The sequence below is a fragment of the Scyliorhinus canicula genome, chromosome 8, assembly GCF_902713615.1.
Source record: "Scyliorhinus canicula chromosome 8, sScyCan1.1, whole genome shotgun sequence".
NCBI lineage: Eukaryota > Metazoa > Chordata > Chondrichthyes > Carcharhiniformes > Scyliorhinidae > Scyliorhinus > Scyliorhinus canicula.
Genome location: NC_052153.1, coordinates 162,267,536 through 162,282,583, shown reverse-complemented (window position 1 = coordinate 162,282,583; position 15,048 = coordinate 162,267,536). Strand labels below are relative to the sequence as shown.

At 39.6% G+C, this 15,048-nt stretch overlaps 1 pseudogene; it reads left to right on the top strand.

Annotated features, from left to right (window-relative positions):
* LOC119970650 overlaps nt 1–15,048 on the top strand; it is a 98,272-nt pseudogene that overhangs the window by 75,423 nt on the left and 7,801 nt on the right.

Here is a 15,048-nt window from a genome sequence, read left to right as displayed (position 1 = left end):
GAGTACTAAGGAAATGGGATCATTTGTACATCAAATGTTATTTGTGGAATATAGAAAATCATCTTGGTCAACTACTACAAACCCGTCCAAGTATATTCAATATTGTAGGATTTTAGTGTGCCGTCTCTTAAACACTTACATCTTAGCTTGTAACGTGTATTTGAGTGAATTCCAAAGGATATATAACAAGGTTGGGTTCTTGCAAAGGTTGTCTTTAGATTTCTAAGCGTGAACTTCTATGTCCTATTTAATATGTATCAGCAAAAAAACACTGAGAGGAAATATCATGCTCTTTACATGTAATGCTAATGTAGTTTCCGATGTGTGCAGAGCTTGGCGCAGTAACTGTTGAATCTATTTGAAAGTATTGTGATAGTACAGTGACTGCAACTGTGCCCCTGGTTAACTAGTATTGTATTCTAAGATACAGTTAAAATCTTGGGGAAGGAATGATAAAATAAACGCATGGCTATCATGGTGCCTACAACTGATTATTGTAGAAGTGGCTGAGATAGTCGGATGCAAATGCAAAAGAAGTTCAAGAATGGCCTGTAGCTTTAACTTTAAAACCAAAACTTCTAGACAAATCTAGAGCAAAATTAATAACCTTGATGCAGCAACCAGAAATGAAAATGGGAAACGCTAGTCAGAGCAACATCTATGGGCACAAACACGAGCTTTAACCGTGTTGTATTTTACATGAAGTTTTATATTTATCCTGAAGAGGGCCTCCGAATATTAAAGCAGGAAAATGTGCTGACTTTGAAAGTAATATGTGCATGTAGTTTTTTTGCTCTTCGGATTTTTCTCGTCACTCATGAAGTGCTGATTTGTAATGGCTGCAATTCCGCAAACAGCCTCCGTGAACAGCCTATCGAAAAATCTTGCCCGTCCAGACGTTTTCATGTCTGATCCTAGAAGTGGCCTTTCAACAGCTATTCAACTTTAAAGGGCATCACGCTCGCACATTAAATTTCTCACCAGACATATGCATTTGTTTTATGGTGGGAAAATGATCAGGAACTTTTGTTATGGTGTCTAGATGTATATGCCCCTTGCTATGTTGTTCAAGTGACTGCGCGATGTCTTCAGGACTTTTATATAGCTCTGAGTAGGGTTCGGTCTGAGCCCCACAAACTTGGGGTGGGGATACAGAGAATTGTTAAATTATCACATTGAAACATTCTAAGGGCCATTTATACTGAATAAATAATTTCTGAACTGCATAACTGCAATGTTGCTCTTAGCGCTTTGAACGCAATTGTCTCTATCATGTTTATTTTTTTCACTATCTTGGATTCTAATTCTATTTCTTCAACCGCAGAGCAGGCGCGAAAGGCCGAATGGCCTATTTTTCTAACCTCTTCCCCAGATACGATATTTATATTTCTACTGTTATTTGTGCGTCATCATACCTAAGTTCTTGAATACTGAGGGGACTAATTTATCTTTAAGGCATTTATAAGTCATATAAAATTATTTTCTAAAGCTTCTAGTGGTAATACTAAAGTGAAATGGAAGTGATATAAAGAGTTATGGATGTACTCCAGTTAAACGCATATGTTTCTAAATAAACATAATCATAATTAGGGCCATGATTCAACGGGGGGGAAAAAAAGAATCCCGTGTTGAGCGCATTTAGTGGTGTGTTTCCCGGCCTCCTTGCAGCGCGAGAGCAAACCCCTATTAATCAGGACTCCTTTTTTTCGGCCTCGGGCGAGGAAGGGCCAGACTTAACTTCATTCCCACAGAGACCAGCACGAGGCTCCGTTCGTCAGTGCAGGAAGTGATTAGGGGCGCCTCATCTCCCAGACCCCCCCCCCCCCACAACTTACCAATTTGGGTCATCGAGCCGCCCCCCCCCCCCCCCCCCCCCCCCCCCCCCCCCCCCTCACAAGGGAAGGACATCCCCGGGCCTGATCCCTGTTATGGGCAAGGTGCCACCTGGGCACTATGGCAGTGCCAAGGTGACACCCAGGCTGGCAATGCCCAGGTGACATCGGCAGTGCCAGGGCATCAACCTGCTCGAGGCCAACTACCTGCTGGCCTTCGGTCACATGGGAGACCCCTCCCTCCTTATTGTGGCGAGATCTCCAGAGGTGTAACGAGCTGGGTAAATCTTTACCGGTCATGACTCGAGTCATGTGAATTGCGGCCATTAGAACGTGCCCTAGCTCTCTAATTATTCCTGGTTTGATCCCTCGCCTACCAAAGTAGCTGTATAGCTGGTTTAAACAGGGATAAAAGAGCTGAATGCCAGAGGTAAGGCGAGAATGATTGCCCTTGACATCAAGGCAGCATTTGACCGAGTATGGCGTCAAGGAGTCCTAGCTAAACAGGAATCGGATGGAAATCGGGAGGAAGTCATGCTTGGCACAAAGGAAGATGGTTGTGTGGTTGGAGACGATCATTTCAATTGCAGGATATCACTGCAGGTATTCCTCAGGGTAGTGTCCTAGGCTCAACCATTAGGGGCTGGTTTAGCTCACTGGGCTAAATCACTGGCCTTTAAAGCAGGCCAGCAGCACGGTTCGATTCCCGTACCAGCCTCCCCGGACAGGCGCCGGAATGTGGCGACTAGGGGCTTTTCACAGTAACTTCATTGAAGCCTACTCGTGACAATAAGCGATTTTCATTTCATTTCATTTCATCTTCAGCTGCTTCATCAATGATCTTCTTTCCAACATAAGGTCAGAAGTGGTGATGTTTGCAGATGACTGCACAATGTTCAGAATTCACCATTCATGACTCCTCAGATAATGAAGCAGTCCATGTCCAAATGCAGCAAGACCTGGGCAAATCTCCAAGCTTGGGCTGATAAGTGACAAGTTACATTTGTGCCACACAAATGCCAGGCAATGAATATCTCCTACAAGAGAGGATCTAACCACCTCCCCTTGACATTCAATGGCATTGCCATTGATCAGAAACTGAACTGGACTAGCCATATTAATACTGTGGCTACCAGGGCAGGTCAAAGGCTAGGTATCTTACAGCGATTACTCACCACCTGACCCCCCCCCCCCCCCCAAATCCTGCCCTCCAAGGCACAAGTCAGGAGTGTAATGAATCCCTCCACTTGCCTGGATGAGTGCAGCTCCAACAACACTCGAGAAGCTCGACCACCATCCAGGACAAGAAGCCAGTTTCATTGTTCCCCCTTCCACAAAACATTCAAACCCTCCACCACTGACGAACTGTGGCAGCCATGTGTACCATCTACAAGGTGCACTGCAGTAACTCACCAAGGTTTTCTTAGACAGCACCTTCCTAACCCTTGACCACTACCATCTAGAAGGACAAGAGTAGCAGATAGCTAGGACCTCACTACCTGGTAGTTCCCCTCCCAAATTACTCATAACCCTGACTTGGTTGTGACCCTACACCTCGGGGAGTGCAGCGGTTCAAGGCAGCAGCTCACCACCACCTTCTGAAGAGCAACTAGGGATAGGCATTAAATGCTGGCCAAAACAGTCCCCACAATCCCATAAATTTTTTTTTTTTTTAATTGAAATAGAATGCTAGAATTTACTTTGGTGTCTTAGAATAAAGATGAGGAAAAAGCAGACTGATTTTTGCTGCAATATGATGCTTGAAGGCCCCTTCTTCCAAACCTTTTAACTTAGAACATAGAACAGTACAGCACAGAACAGGCCCTTCGGCCCTCGATGTTGTGCCGAGCAATGATCACCCTACTTAAACCCACGTAACCCGTATACCCGTAACCCAACAATCCCCCCATTAACCTTACACTACGGGCAATTTAGCATGGCCAATCCACCTAACCCGCACATCTTTGGACTCCTTGAACTTGACTCCTGAAAGCTCTGTTTAAGCCATTCATTGGAGTTGACCGTTCCTTTCAGTAAAATTTGCCATTTTCTTAAATCGCTAAGTATGTCACTTCAACATTTCTGCTTTCCTAAAGAGAAAAAGTCCAATTTATTTTTCTTCATGAGCTGGTTACTTAACTGGCTACTTAATTGATTACTGGTACTTCGAATAATTAGTGTACATTTGTTTTTTTAAATGAGCAAACTTTTATTTCCGTGCTTTGTGAAGTCATGAACTCGCTACATAAAGAACCCCAACAAACTCAGGTTGAATTTGAGGTTGCCTGTGTGAATGAGCCTCGATTGTGTGTGAAAAACAGTGTAGTGCTTTTTGAGTTAAAAAAAATCATTTAGTTGTGGTGTTGTGTGGAATAAAAGGACATACCTTTTGCTAGTAAATGAAGATGAATATTCCATTAATTCAGTTGTGGGAATCCAATTAAATTATAACGGTGCATATTGAGTATGAACCTATAAACCTTTTACACTGGTTTCCAATAGTTACATTTTAATGTAAAAAATTAATCATGAACACTGGTCTGTTACTTATCCTAAACTTTGCTAAAGCTGATGAGTTCACTGTCAGCCGGCCTAAGAAATTCAATTTAATTCTCCATCTTCCCAACTAAACTTTTCTGAGACCTGAATTGAAACTTGTGTTGTTGTTTGGAAGTAAAATGCTCAGGCTATTTGTTTTGTCTGTAAAATAGATTAAGAAGATTTGTACTAAAGACTGCAATTTTTAAAAAAAACCTTCCTGGTGGTGGCAGGTTAAAGTGCTTAGACCCGTTCATTTTATGATTGGCAAGTATTCTTCAGTCTGTGCATTTTAGGTTGCCTGCCACGTGGGCATTTTTATTATTGAAATACACAGGCTGAAATATGAGCTGTCTAATGTAATGCAGAGTCGCCTTTGTTCTGCACCTGTAGTCTGGACCTGAGGGGACAGATGGGAGTCAGGGTTCTGAGTTGGATTGCTAGTGGAGGAAAGCAGCTCAAGGAAAGCTTTGATTCTATTTTCGCTGAACCAGCTTAGCTGCTTCCTACATGTGGCAACTTGAAATAGTTTGCTGTCGATAATGTTATGTTCAATACAGCGATTGTTGTAAGAAAATTTATAGTGGTCTCAAATAGGCATAGACATTTTCTGTATTAGAAATTCCCCCTTAAATAAAAGCTGGATTTTTATAAATGAGAGTTAGCCACATTTCTAATGTAGCCTCTTCTCTTCCTCTTCTCCATTTTTTCTCTTCTTCCAGCAACCCACCCCACCACCACCATGTAGAAATCCCTAACTCAGCAAATATTGAGCTTGCCCGGGTAATGTTTAAAGAGAGATCTTTATCATTAGTTAAATGCAGACCACTGACTGCTGCGAGTACAGAACTTGGGTTCAATTTTAATTATTAACTTTGTGCTCTGCAAAGGTATCTGCACACTCCTTTCAAAGAGTTCATTATTAATCACATGCATTTCGTGACTAGCTAATCTCATGAACCCGATGTTCAGAGTACAGGCCTTTGTGTTTGAAAGTATGGTACTTCTGCGCTAAACCGTACCTTGAAGCCACTTGGGGAAGGAAAAAAGGCCATCAACTTGCAGTTTTATCAAGCTGTTCAGGGCTACGTAGTTACACAAGCTAGCGTGAGGTATCGGCTTAAGAACAGATGATCAAGCTACCTAATGAAGCAGAAAAGCCACATTGGTGATGCGTGCTACAAGATGTAAGCTTGCCTATGTATATGTACTTTAAAAAACTTTTTTAAACTTATCCTCTAGAATTATAGTATGATTTTTAGATGAGTTTTGATTTTGATTTTTCTTTGTCCCACGGATCCTGTCTCCCCAGTGCCTAGCTTAGCATATATCTGGCATTTGGCCCGATCATGCAGAGGCAGTGGAAAATCACCCGTCCGTCACTTGTTCTGTCTATGCTAGCTTAGCATATGGTGTTGCAGCAAGCTAGACTGGTTTGAGTTGAGTGTTAACCTGATTGTACAAGTGATTGGATCCAGGGTTTGGGGTCCTTTGGTAAATACGAAAGACAATAACATTGCATCCCTAGTTATGGAACTCTAGTTTTGTTATCAAGTTTTCAAAACTTTTTTTCATTTGCCCAGTAAAAAGTAAAGAAACGTTATTTTGTATATGTATTTTATCTCAATGTGCGTTTCAAATTAGCTTATAACAGTTCACGTTACACATAGGCTTTTTTAACTTAAAATACTAAAATAAATACTTTTTTAAATAAGTAATGTTTGTATGAAAGCAGCAAATGCTTCAGTTATGCATTTAGTGAAAAGGCTGTTTAAGTTTTGCATATTGTGCGAGCAGTAGTAGATTGCCCTCCTTTCCCTCCCATTGGAATATTTTCCAATTTAATTTTTTATTTGTTCAAGAGATGTGGGTGTCGCTGCAAGGCATTCCTAATTGCCTTTGAGAAAGTGGTGGTGAAGCCACTTTGAACCACTGCAGTCTGTGTGGTGTAGGTACACCCTGTGGTATATAGGTGGTGTTCAGTTTTCTTTTGCGAATAGACATATGGTTAGTGACAGAATTTTTCAAATTTGAAAATAATCTATAAAAGATTCTTTGAGAAAAGCATTTGAATTATTGTTAATTGCTATAAAGGACTTGTCCACAATTTTGTGTGGTTAGTTATGATTTGGGCTTTGCATTGAAGTTCTTTATAAGTATATTGGGCTGTTGTGTATTGCCTCTTAATCCACGAGATACAAAATAGTAGTATTGAAGTGAAAATATGATCTAATTTCTGAGTTGAGTTAGATGAAGGAATGTGTGCATTATTGTTTAAGCTTCACGTTAGTTTGGAACTTTCTATGATCGTGTAAAGTTCTTTAACATTAGGAAAAATATGATGTTTCAACCCATTCAGTGCTAATATTTGGTTATTCCAAGCACTTTTGTACAGAACTTTCTACTGATTGGAAAAATGTACTCTAGCTGGGCATTACACTATTTAGACACGTGTTTCACCTGTATTGCTGATAGATTGGCAGCTTTAAAGTATTGTGGATATGCACTTAAAAACGTTGTTTGACTAAATCTTTATTTGTTTATAGGAATTTGTATTTCAACTCTCTTTAAAACAATGTGTGGATGCGTTTACATGTGCTATAATTTTGTTCATAATAGACAAGGATTCAAATAAGCCTAAAATAGTGCAAATTTTACTAATGTTAAAACTTCTTGTAATGGACTAGCCGTGTGTAGTGCCAGATGCATTGAGGAGCCTACGTGCTGCAGTTGAGCTTTTGTCAGGCTGCCAGAAGTGGGAAGTACCAAGCTGAAAGCACGAGATATGAGATAGAAAATTATCAGTGTTAACTTATTCTGCAGGATTTTAGTCTCTTATCTGTTTTTGTTTTAATTTAATTTTTATTCCACTTACTGAATTTTGGAACTGATACATAAATTGATACTGAAAGCCACTGGATGTAGGAAATGAGCAGGAGTGGTCTGGTGACATTATCTTGATTGGATTGGCTGTAGTGTATGATGTAAGAGGTTATAGTGCAGCCCTTCATAGGTTTTAAAATGAATTCCAAGACACCATTATAAAAAGACTGCATTTCTTCTTATGATTGACCCTGAACAGCAATGTTTGAATCCTGATGTGCATCACAGTTTGGAATATGGAAGAACTAGAATTAGACTATCGTAGAACAGAAATTCACTGTGCCACAGATTTGATGTTTTACATAGAAATGGATCCACCAGGTAATTCTACAGTAAAGCCAAAACAGCACTGGTTTTAATGTAGGTATTTGTGTGTGCAATCTGATAATAGCGGAACTGTCTTTTTTTAAAGTGATTACTGAAGGTTAGAGTTGTTAAATGTTTACATTTTCAGACTAGACAAAGCACATTTGTTGTTGATGTGGAATGCCCCCCCCCCCATCTCCCCTCTTTGTACTGGATGCGATAACTTCAGAGCTGTAGGGGGTACTTCAGTCATTGCTTGTAACTCCATTTAACAGTAAATGGGACTAGCCTTTTTTTATCCTTGTCAAACAATGCTGGATGATGAAGGAAATCTGCAACAAAGTCAAAATCTTATAGTGAAATGCTCCTTTAAATATTTTATATTTTTATCTTGCTATGGGGTTAGCAGTAAGCGGCTTGTATTCAGGAAGGCATATATCACAGTGCATTTTCCTAATGGCAACATAAAAATTGTGCGTTTTTCAAGAATTTGTATAATGAGTCAACATTTATTAATCCCTCGTATTGAGTCTAATGGCACCCTTGGGATTGCACAGAAAAATTATACTTTAGTAGATAAAGCATCATAAAGATATTTTATCGATACAAGTGGAGGTTTTGATTGACGCTATTAAAACAATATGCATCTGCTGTTCACCTGTGCTATGAAATTGTGGTTTGTTTGTAGAAGTGAATTTTAAGAGGAAAGTTGTTAAATCCAGGATTACTTGTGCATTTCAAGGAAGTATGTCTGCATATTTCTGAAGCTACATTGATGAAATATTGTAACACTTAAGCACGAATATTTCTGTGTTTAGTTTTACTTGTTCTTGTACAAGTTCTTGTTCTAATACAAATTATAAAACAAATCTTAGTTAAATAATATAAAATTGTTGAAATGAATGGAAATAGTTGATCTATGGAAACTTGCAGATGATTTTTGTCGACACATTCAGCAAAATTAGCTGAAATCACCATCACTTTCTCAATGACCGGTATTGTGGTTGGTGTGAAATACATCCCAGTGACCATACTTAAGCTTCAGATAAAATCCTATAAAGAACTGGGCTATGCTTAGTAATGTGTCTACATTAATGACTAATCTTTGAAGGTTTAATGTCCACTGAAGCTGAAAAAATCCTGCGGTATTGTTTTTATTGGCTGTAGGATCTGTTTCTGTATGGTTCATTTAAACAGCTTTTTGAGCAAGGTTTCAGTGCAGTGGCTTAACCCTTGCATTGTCATTTTCTCCCCTACAACTAAAGCATTTAAATGGATCCTGAATATATTTTGAAGTAGCTTTTTGGAAATTATCTTCGTAAATTTTAAATTATGAAGCAGACTTTTGAAGATATAAATGAGAATATTTGAAAAATTTTGAAAATTTCTGGTTTTAAAATATCCATATATATCTGTCAAACGTGTTCTGGCTTCATTGCTTTTGATGAAAACAGTAAATTGAATACCTAATTGACAATTTTTTAGATTGACGTTATATCATGCTGATGTTCCAATACCAGTTAAGGTGGTGATGTTAAAGTAAGCTTTTTTGCTTGAGCAAGGTCCTTCAATCTAGGTGTCTCTGTACTTTATTAATACTTAATTTTTAAAAAAAATAAGATGCTTGTGGTTTGACACAGTTTGTGCATCACTTGAAAATGTCTTTAGATTGGTAATGTCATACTTTGTCACATAGAAATTCATCCAGGATATTTCAATATTATGCTAGATTGGTGCTTGGATTGCGACCAGGTGTGCATTGCTGATTACCAACCAACAGCATCATACATTTTAAAGTATATTTGTGTTGGGGGTTGCACTGTTTCAGTTTTCTCTCATCAATGTCCAGGGTTTTTGGATAGCAAAAGCATTCTTCTGATCTGAAGGACTTGAGGAAGCAGGGTGGGGGAGGGGGAGCAGGAGCGGAATGGTTGACCTCATTGCAGATGGATTATTTCTCCATATTGTGTGAAGATGCATTTCCTTAAGATTGAATGCTTGTAGAAAGAATGCGTTCCATTACTGCATTCATGTTGTACCTTAGGTTAACCAACTGAATCCAGAATACCAGATTTTTAGCTGGCTGCTAAAATATGTAGTTTTGTACTGTTAATATAACATTTCATGAGAAATAAGTTGAACAGAATCTGATTTTTAATAGGGCTAACTGTAATGCACTGAAGTATTTTAACTACTGCATGTGCAATTAGACATTTGAGTGCAATGAGTTGAAGGTATGTGTGTTCTTTGTGGCTCCCAGGTGGATGATGAAACTTTTGATTCCGTGATGTTTCATTTAGAACATTTTGACACAATGTCATTGGAGCATTATAAAGCAGATTTGTACATGAGAAAACATGAAAACGTTGGATATTTTCTGAAATTGTTCTTTATTTTTAATTTATGCAGCTTTGCCTCCAAAGCCACCAAAACCTACACCTGTAACTAATAACGGGATAAACAGTAATATGTCTCTGCAGGATGCTGAATGGTACTGGGGAGATATTTCAAGGTAAGTCTGTAAATTTGATCGTTTCATTCTTATTTTGTTGTATTGGGAATACAGTAAGCATGATAGTTTGTAGTTATACCTAGTTAATGGTTTGCATCTGTTGTTACGATCCCAGTTTGTGCAGCTGGTTGGGAAGATCCCAGAATGGAACCCTGGCTCAAAAGACTAACTTTTTTACTTTTTTTTAATAAAACATGGAAAAACCGGAGTCACAGGACTGCTAATTAATTTTATCAACAAGAAAAAATAATTTATTGAACATGGAAAAATTGGATTATAATACAAAACTCATTTACTTCCACCCCCCCTCCTAACAAATACACACAGATTTGAAGGTCAACATGGTTTATAAAATACATCTTACTCTACAATGGTCTCATTAACATACATTCCCTTTTAAGCACATGAGATGACTGTGGGCAAATACACGCTCCACACTGAACCCCAAATGAATGTGGATGTCTTCTCAGAATCCCACCCCAGATTTGTCGCGTGAGAATTTCCAAATTCCGTCATAAAAAATGCATTTTGAAATCTTCTGTTGGGGGCTGGCATACCATAATCCAGACCAGGTTTTCTAAATGATATTTTTAAATAATCCTCCACTTTTAACAGTGAATCCAGTCCAGGATCTTGCGCCAACCCCTATAGGATTTCTTTGTCTTGACTGCTGTGCAAACTGCTCACAATTACTTTAACTATCGATTTCCAGACTATTAAAGTGGCATCAGATGTTTGATTTACTTTTGAAGGCCGCTGTCCCACTTTAAATCAGGTTACTGCAATTGTCTCTTCAACTCAGGACACTGTTTACTCTTGATTTTTTTCTGAACCATGCCTTGATCTCTGTTCACTTAACTCCAGACTTCTTAGACACTTGTCTTCATTTCTCTAGTTTTCTTAACTAGCTGAACTTTAGATTACCAGCATCTGTTTTCCTAACCATTACTCCATAGTGTGGCTTTACCTCTAACAAGGCTCAGAGAGACGTTCCCTCTTTAGCCTTCTAAACCAACTGCTTTTAGCAGAGCTGTGAGAGTTGCCTTCTCTCTCACTGCAAATCTTCAACTGCAATCAAATTAGCTAAACTAAAACTTAAAAGCTTCTCTGCCTTACCAGGTTCCAGTTGCTAAGCAATGCTCACATGCTTACGCCTTTTAATTATTCTTCACACCATCACCCTCTCTAAGCACGATAGGAACACAGTTGGAGCCTGACTAACCCCCATTAGGAACATAGTTGGAACCTGACTAACCCCCACCCAGACAAAGACCTCTGTCCAACATGAATCTAACTATAGGTTTTACACTTCCAGGCTCACGAATATTAAATAAACACACTTAGAACTATACCTTAATTCTAATGTCTATCAATAAAAATATAAATACCTTAAAATTACCTTGGGTTTTCCAGAGAATTGCAGGGCAGAAATTTATTTAACACAAAGTCTGCTAACAGCAAACAAGAAAGTACTGGACTGATGCATGGATATACATGTCAGGAAATAACTTACTGTGCTGTATTCTCTTTTCTCTTGAAAATATAAAGTTTTTTACAAGCAGATACAGAGGAGTTGTTTCCATTTGTGAGAAGAGCATAACTAGAGGCCATTAGTATAAGATGGCCACTAAGAAATCCAAAAGAGAATTCAGAGGAAATGCCTTTCAAAAAAGGTGGTAAAATGTGGAACTCAGTACCACATATGATGGTTGAAGCAAGTAGTTTTAAAGAGCACCTAGGCATGCAGATGAAGGAGAAGGCAATAGAGGATACAACGATGATAATTTAAATGAGGAAAGATGAGTGGAAGTTCGAGCAGAATTCCCAAAATAGCAACTTTGCATTTGGTTTATTTTTCTCTAAAAGGATTTATGTAAATGTTGCTAAATGGAATTTCCCTGTTAGCTAAATTCATAGCCAGTATCTTGCTAGATTCAATTGGCTAGAAGGCAAGCATGTGGATCAGATTAACGGCAAGAACACTGGGTTTGATCCCTGTTCCAGCTGAGATAGGCTCAGCATGGCTCCTCACCCTATCTGTAGTTTTTTCAAAAATGGCATTATGCCGAAATGCGACAAATAATGGCCAAGGACCTGCCTTCAGGCAGAGAACCCCAGAAGAAAATAACAATCTTGCTGGGTACCACTTCATGCAGAATTGTGAACTGTGCAGAATGGTAGTCTAATTGAACCACCTTCCTATCTTTTCTCCAGAGAGGTCAATGAAAAACTGCGAGACACTGCTGATGGTACCTTTTTAGTCCGTGATGCTTCTACAAAAATGCATGGTGACTATACTCTTACCCTGAGGTAAATTTCCTAAACGTTTGCTATGAAGTAATCATTCTTTTGCAGAATCTTGATAAATATTATGCTGATATTTATCACCTAAAACTATAAAATGTGCTTGTTTTCAGGAAAGGAGGCAACAATAAATTAATCAAAATTTTTCATCGAGATGGCAAATACGGCTTTTCAGATCCACTGACTTTCAATTCAGTTGTAGAGCTTATAAATCACTATCGTCATGAATCGTTGGCACAGTACAACCCAAAGCTAGATGTTAAACTGCTGTACCCCGTCTCCAAGTTCCAGCAGGTATGTTTTGCCATTTTTTGATCTAAATAATTGAAGAATCAATTTTGTCAAAGGCAAATGTGCCCATTAGCCTTGTGTATTTTTGAAAAGTCCTGAACATAATAGTACTCTAAAAGACTGTTCTTTTAAATTTGTAATCAACTTGTTGCCTACATTTACTGTGTCCTTGATTCTCCCCAAAAATTTCGAAAATACTTTGTGGCGGGTTTTTCAGGGAATTTCCCGTCTGGTCTGCTGACGAGTTCCCCACTGCTATTCAATGACACTTGGTTGCTTTTTTGGACTCACGGGTTTAGCCCATACTTAGAATTTTTTTTTAAGCAGTGGAGAGCTGAACTCACCGAGATAGGGCCGCCATTTTCAAAAGGTGCCCTGATCTCTTATGTGAGCTTGTGGGTCCCCCACATTTCCCCCCCCACCCACCCATAGGCAATGTTACACCCCGCACACATGGACACTACCTCCCTCCCCCAAATGAGGACACCCTGCTATGGGGTCTCTCGGGGTCCCCCCTCTTCAGCACCCTTTTTTATTTATTTATTTTTAAAATAAATTTAGAGTACCCAATTCATTATTTCCAATTAAGGGACAATTTAGCATGGCCAATCCACCTACCCTGCACATCTTTGGGTTGTGGGGGCGAAACCCACGCAAACACGGGGGGAATGTGTAAACTCTACACTGACAGTGACCCAGAGCCGGGATCGAACCTGGGACCTCGGCGCCGTGAGGCTGCAGGGCTAACCCACTGTGCCAACGTGCTGCCTTCAACCCCCCTTACAGCACACTCGCTCTGTACTCCACCCTTCAAACCCAACCCCCCCCCCCCAACCCTCATTTCATGCGCATGGTCCCCCTTGGTCCAATAGTGCCATCCTGACACTTGGGCACCTGTGCACTGCCTCCCTGACACACAGGCACGCTCCTGCCAGCTTGGCAGTGCTACCCGGGCAACTTGGCAGTGCCATGTTGCCAGCTGGGCAGTGCCAAGGTGCCCACGCTCCAGGGTGAAGGCCAAGGATCCACCTTGCACTTGCCCTAACCACCCAGGGGTCTCTGATGACCCGGGGACCCCCAGGTGCTGTTCCCCCTGATCCACATTTGTGTGGGCCAGCAGTTACTGGCGCCTGTCTGCAGCCTCCCTGGGGAGCCAGAGAATCAAGAGAGGCCGGTGGATCCTGGGCAGGTAAGTCGTAAGTAGGTTTACGACCTACTTCCGCGAGCGTCATTTGGTCCCCCCCATTTTATGCGGAGTTCCATCTCACGGGACTTTGGTGAATCTTGGGAGGCGCGGAGGCTGTCGGGAGGTCTGCTGGAGTCCTCTCCAGCCGCAATGTGCTCTCGCTTGAGTGCAATGTGGCAAGATAATTGCGCCCTAAATTTAAGTTATAACGGAAACTTAAATGTATAATATTAAATGGTAGATATAATACTATTTGAGATCAGATAACTTTAAGGATCAACCTGATTTTAACTGTTGCACAATGCCAACAATTTTTCATCACATCATTTCCTGCAATTTCTTTTCAGGATCAGGTGGTAAAAGAGGACAACATTGATGCAGTGGGCAAGAAATTGCACGAGTATCACACTCAGTACCAGGAAAAGAGTAGAGAGTATGACAGGCTTTATGAAGAATGTACGAGAACATCTCAAGTGAGTTTTTTTTTTTGCCACCTCTCTTAAAATTTAGCATTTTTTCCTACAAGCGAATTCTGTAAGGCATCTCGTGTGAAATATTGGAATGGATGGTTGTGTTTTTGTTGAATTCATAATTACAAACTAGATTTTGCTCTTTGCCAAAATTATCATATGCTAACTTGGGTTTTATTTCAATTATGAAATTCAGATGAAAGGACAGCTATTGAAGCATTTAATGAAACAATCAAAATATTTGAGGAGCAGTGTCAAACACAGGAAAGGTACAGCAAGGAGTATATCGAAAAATTCAGGGCGAGAAGAATGAAAAAGAGATCCAAAGGTTTGTATTTTGTTGAGTTTAATCATAGTTGGTTTTGTAGATGGATCAAAAATTCTCTATTTGATAAGTGATTGTAAACTGTTAATGTTATTCAGTTAATTTCCAAAATCTTGTAAAATATTTAGGATATTTCTGACTGCAAATTAAATGACAAATAATGTACTTGCATAAATCAAAAAGGGGATTTAAACAAAACTTCTTAAGAGAGTAATAGAATTTAGGACTCAACCATAACCACTCACTGATTAAGAAAGAGAAGGCTAGATAGTATAAGATAGAGAGGGGAATAGAAAGATATGCTGATCGAGTTAGATGAAGAATGATGGGAGAAGGCTCAAATGAATCATAAATGCTAGGATAGGAAGTTGGACCATTTCTGTGCTGTTTCCTCCAACAAT